At 42.2% G+C, this 19,292-nt stretch overlaps 1 long non-coding RNA gene across 2 annotated transcripts in view; it reads left to right on the top strand.

Annotated features, from left to right (window-relative positions):
• Positions 1-19,292, top strand: part of LOC142257937 (uncharacterized) — a 901,785-nt gene that overhangs the window by 760,503 nt on the left and 121,990 nt on the right. Inside the window, exon 6 of one of the 2 annotated variants that reach the window (XR_012727683.1) lies at positions 4,472-4,839. The exons of the other annotated variant lie outside the window; for it this stretch is intronic. This is a non-coding gene — a long non-coding RNA (uncharacterized LOC142257937). Of the gene's footprint in view, positions 1-4,471; positions 4,840-19,292 lie in introns of those variants that run through there. 2 annotated transcript variants of the gene reach the window in all.

Consider the following 19,292-nt stretch of genomic DNA (forward strand, 5'->3'; position numbering starts at 1 on the left):
ATAACGCCCTTGTGACTAGACCCTGCTCTCATTTGCATTTAATAAAGGATCTTTAGAAATACGTTTTCTAAAGATTTCTTTATGTATTCTACTAGATGCAGGGAATAGCAATATGCACTCAGACATTTATGTCCAATCCTGTGTGGATAACCAAGAAATATCTTGTGTGTGTGGAAAAACTGGATCTTCCAAGGACAACATCATAGATTTCCTCATCAAGCCTCTCTTCAGATGAGTGTCACCACTTCTGTTTATAAAACAAAGGCTTGTATTGTCTCTTACCTGCCCCATGTATTTAACCTTTTAACAATGGATAGAAAACTATCATATACAGAGAATAGGTGCTTAGCAGATACCACAAAACAGTGAAGCCAATGATCTAGTGCCGTTCTTTCATTGTCTTTAGGTTGTGTCCATTTGAAATGCTCACGTTTATCTAGTTACTAGAAGGTGGCCCGATTCTACGCAACGGGTATTCTAGAATTTACGTATTGTGTAGTTAATGTATGATTTTTGTTTTTATATATATATATATATATATATATATATATATATATATATATATATATATATATATATATAGATGTTGTTGTGTGTAGTTACCAAGTGTTTGTGTAGGGCGCTGTACATGTTCTGGGTGTTGTCTGGGTGTGGCGGGGGTGAGAGCGGTGTTGTATGTGTGTTGCGTGTGTTGCGTTGTTTGTGGAGCGCTGTGTGTCTGTAGCGTTGTGTGTGTGTGTGTTGCGCGGTTTGTGTGGGTGTGGTGTGTTTTGGGGGGAGGTATGTTTTGTGCAATGTGTGTGTTGTGCGGTATGTGCGTATATTTATGTATGCCGCGGTGTTTGTGTGTTGGGTGTTGTGTGTGTGTGGGTGTCTGTGTATGGCGGTGTTTGTGGTTTCCAGTGTGTGTGTGGTGTGTTGTGTGTGTGTGTGTGTGTGTTGGGGGGAGATGTGCACCTCCCATCGTGCTCCATCCCCCATGCTGCGCACCCTCCATCGTGCCCCATCCCCCATGCTGCGCACCCCCCATCATGCTCCATCCCCCATGCTGCGCACCCCCCATCGTGCTCCATCCCCCATGCTGCACACCCCCCATCGTGCTCCATCCCCCATGCTGCGCACCCCCCATCGTGCCCCATCCCCCATGCTGCGCACCCCCCATCGTGCTCCATCCCCCATGCTGCCCACCCCCCATCGTGCTCCATCCCCTATGCTGCGCATTCCCCATCGTGCTCCATCCCCGATGCTGCGCACCCCCCATCGTGCTCCATCCCCCATGCTGCGCACTCCCCATCGTGCTCCATCCTCCATGCTGCGCACTCCCCATCGTGCTCCATCCCCCATGCTGCGCACTCCCCATCGTGCTACATCCCCCATGCTGCGCACCCCCCATCGTGCTACATCCCCCATGCTGCGCACCCCCCATCGTGCTACATCCCCCATGCTGCGCACCCCATCGTGCTCCATCCCCCATGCTATAATAGTTCTCCTATTATACTCAGAGAGGAGTATAATAGGAGGACTATAGTAGGAGGAGTAGTCCTGGGGGGAGAGGAGTATAATGCCGGCTCCCTGCACATGTGTACCGGGAGCCGGTGTACGCTGGTAACTATGATACACATCGGGTAACTAAGGGACCTTAGTTACCCTATGTGTATAATGGTTACCAGCGTTCACCGGCTCCGTGAAGATCCCAGCATCGCAAGGTTATGTCTGGCGCTGCTGGGATCGTGACGGAGCCGGTGTACGCTGGTAACTATGATACACATCGGGTAACTAAGGGACCTTAGTTACCCGATGTGTATAATGTTTACCAGCGTTCACCGGCTCCGTCAAGATCCCAGCAGCGCAAGGTTATGTCTGGCGCTGCTGGGATCGTGACAGAGCCGGTGTACACTGGTAACTATGATACACATCGGGTAACTAAGGGACCTTAGTTACCCGATGTGTATAATGGTTACCAGCGTCATGATCCCAGCAGCGCAAGGTTATGACTGGCGATGCGTGCGGAGGGCCGGGGCGAGTGGCCAATCCATGCGGAGGGCGGGGCCAGGCCGAGGCGAGCGACCAATCTGTGGGGGGGCGGAGCCGAGGCGAGCGGCCAATCCGTGCGGGGGGCAGGGCCATGGCGAGACAAGCGGCCAATCAGCTTTGTGTCACCGTAAGGACACAATTTTGGAGCAAGACAGACAGACAGACAGACAGAATAAGGCAATTATATATATAGATTGTCTGTAATCTGACATGTAGGCTGGGAAAAAACTGAGGGTTCTTCATTGAGATCATTGATCCCTACTATCTTACTTTTCTACAGCATCTTCTACAGATATGTGATGTGAACAGCTCATAGTATAACTCTGCCATCTTTACGTTTAGTGCTCCTTTATACCTAAGACCCCCTAAGTCGCCTTCTATTCCACATGATAGACTTTTCTTTGGAGACTGTTAAGAGTTTAGCCATAAGCACTTAAGAAGCCATGCCTGCCTAACCCTTCACTCATCTCAGTGCTTTGAAGCTCCGGTTGTCAGTATTCCTGTGTCATCACCACCCTCTCAATGATGGACATTCTCTTGACCTTATACTCACCTACCTTTGCCAACTTCCCATTCTCCTGGACTCTCCCTTTCTCATCACCGGATATCCCATTAGGTAATTAGATGCTGAAAGAGTCTGGGTGATTGTATAACTTAAATACAATCACAGAGAATGGCTGGAGGCAACAGTAAAGTCATAAATTCTTGTGGATTATGATGAACCCTTGGTTCAATCACCAAAATGGCAGCTCCCATCATCACATGCTGCTTAGGGTGAATAATACCCAGAGATGCCACTGGATTTGAGATAACTATATACAGATAGCTTCCCAAGCTCCCAGGGAAATTGTGTACTACATTATATCACAAAGGATACATAAAGAAATATGCATATAACCTCATCTCATAGATCTAATTCAGGGGTAATAGGTAAAGCTTCTTGGCATCCAAAAAATAACAATATGCCAGGTTATAATATTTCCTACCCTTAGGCCGCGCTCACATCAGCGGTATTTTGCCACAGTGTCGGATCCGGTACAAATGCAGTTGCAGTGGGACCGCATGTGACCACATGTGACCGCGATTCCATAGGAAATGAATGGGACTGAAATGCATTTGTGCCGGATCCGGCTTTCCAGCAAAATACCGCTGATGTGAAACCGGCGATGTTGGCATTCTGCAAACCAGCCAGTGCCAGCAGGAAAGAGAAGGAAAGCTGATGCTATATGAAGGTACCTATGCTATCTACTATTTATCTATTTATTTTATTCACTTATATAGCGCTATTAATTTCACATCGCTTTACAGATGTGATCATCACTGTCCCCATTGAGACTCACAATCTACATTCCCTATCAGTATGTGTTTGTAGTGTGGGAGGAAACCAGAGAACCTGAAGGAAACCTACACAAACACAAGGAGTACATAAACTCCTTGCAAATATTGTCCTTTGTGGGATTTGAACCGAGGACCCCAACTATTAGGACAATTTTTGAGCTGTACTTTAAGGAGAATGTGTCATCAGAAAATTACCTACTGTTTGAATCAGTGTTATCCTGTTTTATAAATTTTATTTTATTTTTTCCATTTCATAATCTGTTTTAAAAACTAAAAAATGTACAGTTTTTACACTGGCCACTGGAGCTGTTAGGACTCCAGCTTTCTAATTATTCAGGAAATGTGCACATACATTAGCAGCACTGAACAGAATCTGACCCTATCTTTTGTATGGAAGCATTTAATGAGCGTGTGTAACGGTAGATCAGGTTCAGTTGTGACATTGCCAACTGTGAGTGGTGGATCCTGTGTTATCACTTGTGTATAGGGGTTTTACCCATCATTGTTATCCTGCCTCTGCCGAAAACTCTTCCTGAAACAATATGAAGTATGAGGCAAAATTTTCTTTTTTTATGTATCGTATATGTCAGTGGCATCGTTTTTGGGTACACATAACTTATTTACATTTTTTTACTTTTAATGGTACAAAATATAAAGAAATCAAAAATTCTGTCACCGCTTTTCTTGTATTTTCAATCCTATGCTACTTGTTGTGCTACACAAAAAAGTATTAACCCCATCACCGCCCAGCATGTTTTCACCATACTGACCAGGTCAAATCTTACAATTCTGAACAGCGTCACTCTGGAACGCTTCAATATTTCCCAGTCATTTTTAAATTGTTTTTTTTTCATGACACATTGTACTTCATGTTAGTGGTAAATTTTGGTTGATATGATTTGCGGGGGGTTTTATGAACATATAAAAATTGTGAGGGGAAAAAAAGTGAAAATGTAGCAATTTTCAAACTTTCACATTTTTATGCACTTAAACTAAATAGTGTTACCACAAAAAAATAATTAATAATTAAGATTTACAATATGTCTACTTTATTTACATCAGCATCATTTTTGAAACATTATTTTTTATTTGTTAATAGGTTCAAAGATGAAAAAACGTTGGGCACTGTTCAGGCAGTATCACTGGAGGCTCCGTCAAACCATCACCAATAACAAGGCCTCGAATGCCACAGTTCGCAGATGGTTAATATCTTCAGCCGCCAGGCAAAAAAAAATTATTTTTTTTCAAAATAGTCACCATGGTGCTCTTTTTAAGCAAAAAAAACCCCAAAAAAATGCAGAATGCAATGAAAGAAGGTAAAAAGGCACTCACCGGTGAAGCTGGTATAGGTGTATAGGGTATAGGTGCCACGAGGATGATTAATCATATAAGGGAGGATTACGATTCAGATCAAGATGTGTTGAAATTTGCAGGGTTGGAGAAAGTGGAGCTGAGGGTGGTGACACCCATAAACGGTTGTTGAGAAAAGAATCTCAGTATATTATAAAGTTTAATGCTATGGGCCCACTTGGCTTCAACGATAAAAACGATCTTATTGTGTTTCTGTGATTAACATCTGTTTTTCTGCTTGTTGTATGTCCTTTGTCTTTGTTTTTAACATTGTTTTATTTGTGACGTCACCAGCTGGATCTAGCTGTTTAAATGAACAGGAAATGATGAATTTTACTGTGGACCCGTGGAAGCACCCCGAAAGCGCGCGAAACGGCCGCCGTTGTCTGGCATGTTTGTGTGTTTTTCCCTCCCCTAATGCCCTGATCCGTAACCCGCGTTCCAATAATTTTTGTACAGCTTCACCGGTGAGTGCCTTTTTACCTTCTTTCATTCCATTTTTTATTTGTTAGGAAGTTAGAAGGGTTAAAATTCCAACAAAATCAAGTTTTTTTTAGATACATCATCACATTTGAAGTAACTTTGACAGGCCTATGTGACAGAAAATACCAAAATTGACACAATTCTGAAAACTATACCCCTCAAATTGCTCAAAACCACATTCAAGTCATTTATTAACCCTTTATGTGCTTCACAAGAATTAAAGCAATGTGTAAGGAAAAGATGAAAACTTTTCTGTTTCCCACAAAAATATGGCTTTGTTGTGCAATTTCTTCCGAGTACAGGGTTACCCCATATATGGTGGAAAACTACTGTTTGGGCGCACAGAACAGTAGGAGTGCTATTTGAATTCTGCAGATATCATGTCATGTTTGCAAACCCCCTGATGTGATACCACATTTCTGTTGTTTTTTTAATGTTTTGCCACTTTTACACAAAAAGAACAATTTTATAGAAAAAAAAAATGGTTTTACCTTGCTGTATTCTGAGAGCTATAGCTTTTTAATTTTTTTCTGACAGATCTGTATGGTGGCTTGTTTTTTTTTTTCGGGACAATATAACGATTTCAGTAATACTATTTTTATTTACATATGACTTTTTTATTGCGTTTTATTCCACTTTTTTGTCAGCTGCATGATGAAAAGATCTAGTTTTTGCTAGTTTTTGCTATATTTTTTATTATTATCATTATTATTATTATTTATTTTTTTAATGGTGTTCACTGAAGGGTTTAACCAATTGTGATAGTTTTATACCGTAGATCGGGTTGTTCCAGATGCAGTGATTCCAAATGTGTACTTTTTTTGTTTATTTTTGTTTATACATATTTATTGGTATTTTTTTTATAATTTTTTTTATATATTTTTTTCACATTTTTTCTTTTACTTAGTCCAAGGATAGGACATTAACCTTTATTATTCTGCTCACTGGTATAACATATTGTCATGCACAAGCATGGGAATACATTATACCTGTCGGTTTTACACTGACAGTCACTGCTTAGACCATACTCCTGGCATGGTCTAACAGGCTTGTTGTAGCTGGCTGACCTGGAGGTTGTCATTTGACCATGACAATAATCAGGCCTCCATGATCACGTCGTTGAAGTCCCAGTCAGGTGGAAGAGAAAGCGCACTCCTTCTCCCAGCTCCCTAAATTCTGCAATCTCTATTGATTGCAACATTTAGGGGGGGGGTTAAATAGCCAAGGGCGGAGCGGACACCATTCCTGGCTGTGACAGACGGAGCTCAGCTATAACTTATGCCGAGCTCCCGGCGGCGTTTGCGCATGCACAGCTCCTGTGTCAGCATGACCGCCATGATATACCGTAAGTTTACATCATAGGTCATGAACCCCTATTTTATCATGGCATAAACTAATATGAAAGGTTGCGAAGGGGGGGTTAACATTATTGTGTGCATCAGTGCGAATATGGCAATGCCAAATGTATATAGTTCTATTAATAATTGTATTACTTTTGTAGTTATTAATCTTTAAAAAACAAAACAATAAAATTGTTTTGGGGCCTTCACATTCTCAGAGACTTACGGTAAGTTTCCCTTTTTTTTTCTATGAGCATAGCTATATGAGAGCTTATTTTTTATGTGATGAGCTGTAGATTTCATTGGTGCCATTGTGTGGTAGGTGCGATTTTGATCTCTTTGGGAGGAAAAAAGAAACTAATTTTTTTTTATTATTGGAAAGAAACCCCCACCATGTTTTTCTTTTTCTATGGTTTGATAACATCATGCTAATACTAAATTTTGTGGGAGAAAAAACATAATTATCCATAATGTTTTTATTTTACCGCAGATAGAGGTGTATGATGGTTTGCTTTTTTTGTGGGACAAGCTATAGTTTTTACTGGAACTATTTATTAAGTACATCGAACTTTTTAATTATTTTTTTTGTGTAGTAGACATGAACAAAACAAACATTAAATCTGGAATTGTTTCTAATTTTTATTTTATTTTTTTTTATTTTTTTTACAGAGATCACTGTGTAGTGTAATTGACATGTTTACTTTATTCTGAACGGTGGGAGCGGATGATGGCAGAGGAGTATGGCAGATATGGAAGGCATTGTCAGATCTCCTGTTGCAAGGTGTCGATTCGTATTGAATTGATGATGCCCTACAACTTTGTAATTCACTTTTTTTCTCTATCTCGTTCCGTTTTCAAGATAAAAATGCTAACTCCGTTGTTTTCCACCAGGTGGCGCAATAGGTGGTTTCATTGCGTAGTGCATGGCTACTTTACTATACCTAGACACCACTTCTATGCCTATAGCTGCCGCCGTTCTCAAGTTAATGGCAGTGGACAGGATATGGGTGGATAGGATATGGGTGGACACACTGTATAATAATCTGTATGCGATTACATCTATCTGTGGAAAGGGGATCATTTATGAGGAAAAAAAATATGCATGTCATACAAAACCCTATTTCAATAATAGTTCAGTTTGTGATGACAAATTCCCCCACACACTGAGTTTGTGGTAAAGAATTTACAACCCTATAGTCTCAGTAGAAGTGTAGTAAATGGAATTACTATTACCTGTAAGAGGATCGTAGGTACTGGACAGCTCCATGGATTGGTGTAGTGGGGTGATTAGAGTTTACAGTCTAGTTTTTCTTCAGCTTTTTTTAAATCAAAATTCAGGCATTAATAGTAGAAAGATGGTAGCTGGTATGGTGATTAAATATATTTCTTTAAACGCTGTAGAAAGTTTGGTTGTGTATTGTCAGGATTATAGTGCGATGTCAAATGTAACAAGAGCAAAGGTCCCCCATATGTATTAAAGCTGGCAGAACTCCTCATTTACATTGAGAGCGGACGACAATTTATTGAGACCACCCGACTCAAACCGTGGGGAGAAGGAAGCTCAATCCTCTGGTTCTTTTTGCAGACAAGTCGCTATGAGGCAGCAGCTTTCTCCTCTACCCACTTTAAGATCTTAGGCGGGAAACAAAGTGTATGGGAGAGTCAGGAAAGAGTAGCTGGAGATGTATGGCAACCTTATAGGGGCATATACACTTCTACAGTATAGGTGTGGATGTAACAATTCCTGCTGTACACCTCTGATGTATATATTAATATTTATTGTATACCATGCAGATTGTGTTTTATTGTTTTTTATTGGATGCCACCTGAATAAAATAGTCAACATACACCAAAACAAGCACACGTCTGCTCCCTGAGAGTTTGGCACATGATTTCACCTCATTTGTTCCCAGGTTCACAAAGTTTTATCATGTGTGCTGTATATATACTTTGATATTGAGATGAAGCTATAATAATTTCTTGGAAACCCCACATTTTTGGGGGGAGCAACTGGGCACTATTCAACCCGCAGTGTCACCTATAGGTAGACCTGCCTGAGCCTGCAGAAGGCATCCTGCACATGTCCCTGTGCACATACATGGTCATGGTATGCTGTGGTGACATCACTGAGCCACGGGTGACTCATACTGACAGGAGGCGTACACTTCACACACTTCGAACCAATAATTGAGCGGCTTTAGCCTTGTAATTACTGACAAGAGCAGGGAAAAAAATGAGAGACTAATGACTGGAATCCATGTACATAACCAGAGACTTGTGAGACCTCTATGTTTTTTTATTTGTACTGCTGGCCCCAGAGGCAAGGCGTAAAAAGATGTTACAGACATTGTCCAGATCAATATTTATGGGCTGGAAGCAAGAATTCAGCCAATTAAGGAGATCACGTGGATCGGCTGAAGGCTCCTGGTGCAAAATTTGAACTTTGTAGTAACATGTTTGTTATAGACATCGGGACTGAGGGGGTTAAACAGCCAGGGTAAATTACACATAGTTTGTTGTAAGGCCTCAGGGAGCATCTTCTGTAAGTACAGTGTTATATATACTGTATTGTAAGCCATTGCAGGGCTCATATACGTGGCTTGGCAGAACAGCTGACACTTTACAGAATATGAACCCTTCAGGCTTTTTTTCTAGGTAGGTTTGGTATAAAGTAAAAAAAAAAAAATCATCCTACCACAATCTCATACATACCAAAGAGAACAATGTGTAGAAAAAAAAAGTAAAATGTTGAAAGTAATTGGAATTTTTTTTTAGTGAACCACCAAATAAGAGTGTTCAGCCATTTTTATCCCTCCCATACGAGTGATTATACTCAGATTGCCGGGAAATTTTCTGACTCAGAGAATGACTTGTGACTTTTTATCCTGGGGTGATCATGTAGGTACACGCATTTCTTCACTGGCCCTCTCCAACAATCCTAATTTTGGAATCATCAATGGTCCCTAAGGCTGGAGTCACACTTGAGAGACTCGCCTGAGTCTCGCATCGCATCACCCGGCACGGCCGCACACTCTCCGGACAGGAGCGGGTCAGCTGCATAGAAATACATTTAGCTGAGACGCTCATGTCTGGAGAGTGTGCGGCCGTGCCGGGTGATACGATGCGAGACTCGCGCAAGTGTGAATCCGGCCTAAAAATCAGATTCCTAAAGCTAAGGAGGAAAATGCAGATTGCAGTGTGAACAATATTCTCCTTTGACATGGTTAAAGAATCAGCAGGGAAGATTGACATTAATCAATCATAGATGATACAATGAAAGTAGAATATATTATCGGAGCACATAACTACGATACTATCAGTGGTGGAGATTACCACCTGCTCTGCTCTTCTAGGGTTCATATGGTATCCCTAACTAATCCTCAGCAAAGGGAAAGCTTCTTATAATGTAAAAAAGAAATCTGTGCATTCTCCCACCTGTCTCTTGGCTCAGTTGATGTCCATGATCCAAAATCTCCACCTCCACAGGAGCTTACGTATTTTCAAAAATGTCACTCAGTCTCCATCCCAGAAGGGCATACAAGCGGCAAATCCAAACTTGTCAGCAATTCCTCTGTTAAAATAAAATGATCTTTGTGTCATCGCTGTGTACAATGTTTTACAATGCATGAATCTAAAAGCAAACACAGAAACTAATTATGATCCTATGGGGGATGTTAACAAGAGCCAACATTTAACCTATTCATACAAAAACACAAATGCTTTGGGGCTTTAGTGCCTTTGCCTACGTTTCCTCTGTACAGTGAAGGGGTAAAGGCTTTCGGATTACAGGAAATTCTTATTTGCATGTGTAGATATACCGCACAGAACACATTTCTTTTAGTGTCCTCACTGTTTTTGTGTAATGAAAAGCAATACCACAAAACAAAAATATACTCCGGAAAAGCAGCACCGCAGCTGTACATAAAGCACAGGAATCCGGGCTGACTCCGACACGACACTCCTGACTTTTAACTAAAAACAGATTTTAAGCATGAATAGTCCTAAACTAATTGAAATCTTAGGAAAACTACACACCTGTGTTTGCACATCCCTCCCCTGTGCGCCTTGTCTTATGGCCAAGTGTATTTGCTAGTTTCAATCAAAAGACATTTGCCTCATTCTTATTAAAGTGCACCTGCTCACAAGAACGCAGCTTTTATATATTTTCTAAAACCCTACAGGCAAGGGTGTAGAAATCACAGGGCCCCATAGCACAAGTCCTTTAAATATGTCTATTATGTTGAAAATATAGCACTTTCTTTCTTTCTGAGTTCCGGCACGCACCTTCACATTGGTCTGTTCAGCAACTCAAAGGCGGTGGCATGGGTCCGAGAGCTCTACCAAGGCACGAGTTTGAGCCCCTCCCCAGGCACGGGTCCCAGAGCTCTACTCAAGCACGGGTCCTAGAGCCCCTCCCCAGGCACACGTCCGAGAGCTCCTCCCCAGGTACAGGTCCGAGAACCCCTCTCCAGGTACGGGTCCTTGTAGAGCTGTAGGGGGAAAAAGCGCAATAGGGTCTTACCCGGTATGAGGGTAGAGAGACAGAAAGAGGTACACTCACCTGGTAGGGTTGTGCAAGTCACAACTCCTTATGATCGCATGTGAGTGCCTTTTTGTGGTTTAGCAGCGGCCCCGGAATGCAGTATATAAAATATAGGTCAGGTAAAGAGAAAACCGGTTTAAATGCCGCGCTAAAAACCACTGATGTTGTAGATGAAAAAGATTTCCTTTATTTCATAATTCTACGCGTTTCAGAGACATCTCCGTCTCCTTCCTCAGGAAAATAAATCATATTACAAAAAAGGGGCAACAGAGCCTATATAAAGGAAGACCAGTAGCCACATATGCATTTGAAAAGTGAACAGCCCATATGACTCAGAGCCGATGACTCAGCGCCGCATGGAGAAGAGAAAAAAAAAAAAAAAAAGAAAAAAAAAAAAAAAAGGGGAAAGCACACATTAAATCAGCACAAATGAACCGAAGGAATTATCGTGAAATAACATGAACATCTCAAGGAGAAAATTAGTGGATCAGTGAAGGATCAATAAAAAACATAAAAATAATAATTATTGCGTGTTATTTAATAAAAGAGTATAAAAAGAAAAAAGTGGGGACGAGGGTAAAAGAAAAGCAGATGGTGTGCAAACCCAGAAAGTGTAGGTGATAGCACGGAGGCCAAACCTCTACACTAAACAGGAATATGGTTACTGTGGATTTGTACTTGGGGAAAGTGAACATAAATAATATGTGGAACAGGCACAAGGTGGTGGAATTAAAATACATAGAAAGTGCATATTTGCTAAAATAAATCTCTCTTATGTGTCTTTTGAATATATAAAAACGGCATATTTACATGTGAGAGGGACAGGAAGAGAAAAAAAAAAAAAAAAAAAAAAACTTTTTTATTATTAAACTTGAGTTGCAAGAAAAAATTATATACATATATATACATATATACACACTTATATATATATATATATATATATATATATACATACATACATACACACAAAAAAATATTAGTGGTGTATAGGGAATCGCTAGATTAAAAGTAATTGATATTTAAGGGCAAAGAATCCACTCCACTATGGAGCGGTTCTATAGAAAGGGAAAATTGTTGTCTTTTTTTCCCACGGTTATGATTTTTCATTACCTTTCAGTCTATTAAACTCTTGTCACCTTCCCCACGCATACGCTTTAACAATTTTCCCTTTCTATAGAACCGCTCCATAGTGGAGTGGATTCTTTGCCCTTAAATATCAATTACTTTTAATCTAGCGATTCCCTATACACCACTAATATTTTTTTGTGTGTATGTATGTATGTATATATATATATATATATATATATAAGTGTGTATATATGTATATATATGTATATAATTTTTTCTTGCAACTCAAGTTTAATAATAAAAATTTTTTTTTTTTTTTTTTTTTTTCTCTTCCTGTCCCTCTCACATGTAAATATGCCGTTTTTATATATTCAAAAGACACATAAGAGAGATTTATTTTAGCAAATATGCACTTTCTATGTATTTTAATTCCACCACCTTGTGCCTGTTCCACATATTATTTATGTTCACTTTCCCCAAGTACAAATCCACAGTAACCATATTCCTGTTTAGTGTAGAGGTTTGGCCTCCGTGCTATCACCTACACTTTCTGGGTTTGCACACCATCTGCTTTTCTTTTACCCTCGTCCCCACTTTTTTCTTTTTATACTCTTTTATTAAATAACACGCAATAATTATTATTTTTATGTTTTTTATTGATCCTTCACTGATCCACTAATTTTCTCCTTGAGATGTTCATGTTATTTCACGATAATTCCTTCGGTTCATTTGTGCTGATTTAATGTGTGCTTTCCCCTTTTTTTTTTTTTTTTCTTTTTTTCTCTTCTCCATGCGGCGCTGAGTCATCGGCTCTGAGTCATATGGGCTGTTCACTTTTCAAATGCATATGTGGCTACTGGTCTTCCTTTATATAGGCTCTGTTGCCCCTTTTTTGTAATATGATTTATTTTCCTGAGGAAGGAGACGGAGATGTCTCTGAAACGCGTAGAATTATGAAATAAAGGAAATCTTTTTCATCTACAACATCAGTGGTTTTTAGCGCGGCATTTAAACCGGTTTTCTCTTTACCTGACCTATATTTCAGGTACGGGTCCGAAAGCCCCTCTCCAGGCATTAATCCAAGAGCCCTTCCCCAGGCACAGATCCGAAAGCCCCTCCACAGGCACGGATCCGAAAGCCCCTCCACAGGCACGGATCCGAGAGCCCCTCTCCATGCACACATCTGAGAGCCCCACAACATCCTCTTTTAACTGTCCTAGCAAAGTGGATGCGATTTTATAAAAACTCATAACCACTGTGCATTTAGAAACATTACACAGCACAACAATGTTTTTGCTACTGAGGGTAAAACATGTGTTCTTTACTAATTTGAACATGCTGATTCCAAATATGAACTCAGAATTTGCACAGCACGTCCAGATTTTGAGTTATACTTAGAAAAGGCCATACGCCTATTCAGGCAAAATGGTGTCTGCTTCTGTACTGATGTGAATGGGCTTATGCTAGAGTTGGGTTGTAGACATTTTCCAGATCAATGGAGACTGTTCATAGACTCTAGTAAAGCAAGCTTGAAAGCTGTTCTGTTGCACAATGGCAATGAAAAGCCATCTGTCCCCATTGCACATGCGGTTGGAATGAAAGAGACCTATGCTTCTATGCAGATCATTCTGAAATTGATTAAATATTCAGAACATCAATGGAACATTTGTGCTGACCTCAAAGTTGTTGCACTAGTCCTTGGTTTGCAGTTAGGTTACACTAAGCATATGTGCTTTCTGTGCCTATGGAACAGTCGAGATGACAACAACCATTATAAAATTAAACGGTGGCCCAATAGAGATGAACATAAGATTGGTAAGCACAATGTTCAACACGAATCACTTGTCGATCCACTTAAAGTTTATCTTCCACCTCTTCACATTAAACTAGGACTAATGAAAAATGTTGTAGTAGCAATGGATCGTCAAGGGAATGGATTTAAGTATCTGAAGGAAAAGTTTAGTGCATTGAAAACTGAGGCCAAACTCAAAGCAGGAATCTTTATTGGTCCTGAAATCCACCAACTAATCCATGATGAAATCTTCAAGAAAGAACTCACCCCACTTGAACTAACTGCATGGGATGCATTTATATTAGTAGTTCAAAACTTCCTTGGAAACGAAAGAGCAGAAAACTATGCTGAACTAATAGACAATATGCTTCAAGCATACGAAATGCATGGTGCCCGAATGTCATTGAAAATGCATTTCCTACATTCACATCTTGACTTCTTTCCTCCAAATATGGGTAATGTCAGTGACGAACATGGTGAGAGATTCCACCAGGACATTTCTACTATGGAAAAAAGATACCCAGGTCGCTTTAACCCCAACATGATGGGCGATTACTGCTGGTTTTTGCAACGGGCCACTAGGACCACTCACAAGCGCAAAAGCAAGTGCCTGAAGCACTTTTAAAAGTACTCTGCTGAGTTCAAGGCGATTTCTTAAGCTACTATAAGTGATTTTTAAGTTTTTTGGTTTATTTACCTATACTTCTTTTTCAATAAAAATGATAATACATGTTGTGAAACTGTGGGACATAACAATTCTGTATCTTTATTAATTGCTTATTTTATTGTTCACAAAAATTGGAATAACTTAATATCCTGACGTGCTACAAAAAAACTAACTTCAGATTTGGATTCAGCGCATTCGATTTAGTATAGCGCACATGGTTTTTGCCAAGTAGCAGACAAAAAGTGTTTATTTGTTGTGCTGTGTTATTGAACTGTGCATTTTTTGGTGTTTTCATTCCTGAAAAAGCACAAGTAAAAAAACACTGTTTTTAATTGCAGAGTCAAAGCTTTTTTGTACTACAAAAAAACTCATGAAAAAGTCTGCTTGAAATCGTCAATGTAAAACTACACACACCACCCCCAGAAAGTATGCAATAATCAAAGCAGATTTGATATTGCGTATTTTGGTACAGACATATACAGAAAACTGTTGTGGAAAAAATGCAACGTGTCCCCGTGTGGGAACATGGCTTCATGTTGCTTGTCCTTTCTAAAGCTTCTCAAACCAATGGCCTTTTACCAGCGTCTCTTCAGGGAACTACTGTATATATTTTTGCACCAACTAGAGGGTCACAGATTGGACGCTACATGATCATGGTCAGTACAAACTACAGCACCTGCAACTCCCAGTATGTCTGTGCTGCCCCCGTGCCAGCAGCCGCCGCTGCTCGGATCCGGATCTTCAGGGGTGGTGGCTCATGGGTCTCTGGACCCGGGGGTCTCGCGGACACGCCGAATAAAATGGGGGACGTAGATGTACGGGCTAGGCCGTAATGGGTTCATGACGCCACCCACGGTGTGTGGTGAGGTGGGACACCACCGCTGCTGTTATGGGGCACCCAGGGGAGATGTTGTGCAGCAAGATGTTAACCCCTCCATGGGCAGGGATGGTGGCCCCGGGACCCAATGGCTCTGGTGCAGGGGGAATGACGACCGCAGGGGGTGTTGGTGTACTCACTTTCAGTAAAACACACAAGTCTCTGATAAACCAAGGTGGTGGTGGCCGGTGCCATGGCCGGTTGCGTTCGGGATCCCCCACCCGGCTGGTGGTCTCTATCCTTTTCCTGCACTGTTTAAGTAGAAAAGACTTCCCAGTTTGAAACGTAGGAGTCCACTCCCGGCTGGATGTGGCCTAAGGAGCTGTGCCCGCAGACGCTGGCCCGTGGGATCTATGGGCCCTGGTGGTGACCTCTTATCCCTAATCGGTGAACTGTTGTTTTCTATGAGGGACTTTGGGTGGGACAGGACCTCTAGTCCTGGCCTCAATCAGTTAATTAACCAGTTTTACTTGTTTCTGGCTCCTGGCTTCAGGGTCCGAGTACCCCCCTTTGTGCTACGGTTTCCGCGTCGGTTCCCCGTGTCGGTACCAGGGGGCTACAACCCTGGCCCAGTCCACCTCGGTTCCACCGAGCCGTCTTCCCGTCTCCTGCTGACGGAGACCACCGTCTGCCTCCTAGCCAAGGCACCAGGGCTCCTACCCTGGCACCTGTCAGTCAACTTCAGGCCTGAGACACAGGCCTGACCTCCACTCCACACTCCTCTGTCCTTGAACTCCAAGACTGATCTCCCTTACTTTTCCACCCACGGGCTGTCTGGACCCCTGGGTGGGCGTGTCCCAACTACCTGGTCACGCCCACTGGTGTGTCTATCTTTCCCTAAGGGGGGTGACTAGGGTTTAATGGTTGGCTGAGTGTTTCCTAATGAGGGAAGGTGTTATGCTATTTGTGACTACCTGGTTTTGCCAGGGCGTCACATGTCCTTAAAGGGAGCCTGTCACCAGATTTTACCCCTATAAACTGCGGCGACCACCAGTAACCTCTTATATACAGAATTCTAGAATACTGTATATAAGAGCCCAGGCCAATCTGTAGAATGTAAAACACATCTTCTATTATACTCCCCTGCAGGGCGGACAGGTCCGATGGGCGTTGCTGTTCTCGGTCTGGCGCCTCCTCTCTCCTTCCATCACCGTCCTCCTTTCCTGCTCCATGTAAAGGACGCATCATATGTCCATTGTGCTCCAGTACTTCTCTCAGCCCTGCTGAGGGCAGATCAGAGTATTGTAGTGTGCATGCGCAGGTTGTCTTTGACCTTTCCATATGCCTGCGCTTTACAGTACTTTATTCTGCTCTCTGCAGGGTAAATCAAAGTGTGCGTGCACAGGAGTGCAATGTCAGCCTCTGTGTAGAACGCGTCATCCACACGGAACAGGGAAGGAGGACGGTGATAGAAGGAAGAGAGGAAGCGCTGGACCGAGAACAACAACGTCCATCGAACATTTAAAAATGGTAATGAGATACTGGGAGTTGTTACCAGCAATCGTCAGACTGTGGACCATAAAGTATTGCAAACATTAACTACCAGGTAACATCTAATTGAAGTAGTTCCCATCTCTTGTGTCTCCAAGCCTTTTGGCAGATGCTATGATGAAGCACATCACTCTACACGTCATTCTTCTCCAGATGTCTGCAGTACATCCCGACACGGTGCCCTTAAAAATAAAAGTAACATTATAATGGCCCATAAGTAAAAATATATTCCATTCTCCCTGTGCACAAAATATCTCCCCACACTGAACCTCTCCATAGTATCAGACGCACACTAAACCTCTTTATAATATTCCCCAACCCTCTTGGAGGACTCCCATGGATTCAGAAAGAGGACATGGAGGCGGTAAAGAAACAGACAGACCCAAATGGGATTCTGTTCAGGGCGACTTTGGAAGCTTGGGAGGACATAAAATGCAAGGGCAGCCTTTCGGGTAGTCCCATCCCATTGGCTCCCCTGTTCGATAATCCAGGCTTCCCTCCGGGATGCAACGCAGACAGGTTTCTCGGATGGGAGAGGGGGTTGGACATCAGATTGGGGCAGATCTTACAGGGTAAACACCTGCCTCCTTTCGCAGAAATACAGGCCACATTCCCAGACCTTCACTTGAACTGGTTTGAGTATATGCAGCTACACTCTTTTGTGCGGTCATGGCTCGGGGGGGGACTTCCCCCAGATCCGACTACGTCCACGCCGTTTGAACGTTTATTTTTTCAGTCTTCGCCGCCCACACACTCGATCTCACTCATATATCGTTTGATTATTGAGGCCCGCGGTTCGGAGGACCCTGGGTATATCCGAATGTGGGAAACCGAACTTGGTCTCAGTTTTTCGGAAGAGGAAAAGCGGAAGGCCTTCCTGTTCTCTCACAAAATTTCAGTAGCTTGTAGTGCTCAGGAAAAGAGTTACAAGCTGTTAGCGAGATGGTACCAGTGTCCTGCCACATTACACAGAGTCTTTCCATCAGTCTTGGAATGCTGCTGGCGATGCGGAATGGACAAAGGCACGCTGACTCATATTTGGTGGACATGTCAGAAATTGTCAAACTTCTGGTCTCAGGTGTTTCAAGTGTATAATCAAATGTCTGGTGAGAACATCACCCCCTCAATTAAAATAGCACTTCTGTCAATTCTACCCGGCTCGGTAAGGCAGCAAAAGAGGAGCCTTCTACAATTTTGCTTGATAGCAGCCCGAGCGGTCATTCCTAGGCACTGGAGAGCCACAGAGGCCCCCACTATCGGAGAATGGCAGACGGAGCTGTCACATATTGGTCACATGGAGGAACTTTCAGCAATGGTGCTGGGAAGTAACGAAAAATTTATTAAGGTCTGGCAACCCTGGGTGTTGTTCAAGGAGTCCTCGGACTTTCAAGCCTTGTTTCGGTAACAGCACAAACCCACACACTCTCCTTACCTTCCCCTCCAACCCTTTGTTTAATCCCTCTTGGTCTCTTATTTTCCTTTGTCCTTCTCCCCCCCTCTTTTCTTCTGTTTTTAAAACTCTTAGAATACTTATTTTTCTTTGTTGTTTAAAGTCTAGTTAGCCATACCATGAGGAGATTCAGGTTAGGTTGGAAAATATCAAACCGACCCAGAGGCTTCCCTTAAGTAATATGTGGTTGTGTGATACGATATCGAGATAAACCGTTGTGACTGTCATATTCAGTCATCGGGTTGATAATATAAAGAGGATGTGGCTAATGTATTATTAAGTATTTTATTCATACTCTTTGTTGCTTTCTTTATGTAATGAAAAAATTTCAATAAAAACAGATTTATCATAATATTCCCCACACTGCCATTCTCAATATTTCCCGCACACTATCCTTCTCCATAATGTCCCCTCCACACTACTCTTCTCCATAATATCCCCCCACACTGCCCCACTCCATTCTGTCCCCCCCACACTGCCCTTCTGCATACTCTGACTCCTTCACAATACCCTCCCCCTCACTCCCCCCCCCTCCCCCGCTGCCCCATAAGGTTCCTTCCTCCTACCATAGGATATTTAATCTGTGGCTCCTCAATGGAGTGCTTACTGTTTCCAGCTGTGTTCTTGCTACATAAGCGCTGCCGGCAGCAGCAACAAAATAATGAGGTCACAGCATGATGACTTCATCACACCGCTGCACATCAAGGACTGATGAGCGCTGCTCTGTTCTGCCTATTCCGGTACCACAGTGTTCAACTGTATACATGACTGACAGACACAGAATACAGTTGAATATAGGAAGATGAGAACAAGTCTCCCGATTCTCTGTGGACAGCACAACATCCTTCAGTGTGCCGCA

Source organism: Anomaloglossus baeobatrachus, chromosome 12 (assembly GCF_048569485.1).
Source record: "Anomaloglossus baeobatrachus isolate aAnoBae1 chromosome 12, aAnoBae1.hap1, whole genome shotgun sequence".
Taxonomy (NCBI): Eukaryota; Metazoa; Chordata; class Amphibia; order Anura; family Aromobatidae; genus Anomaloglossus; species Anomaloglossus baeobatrachus.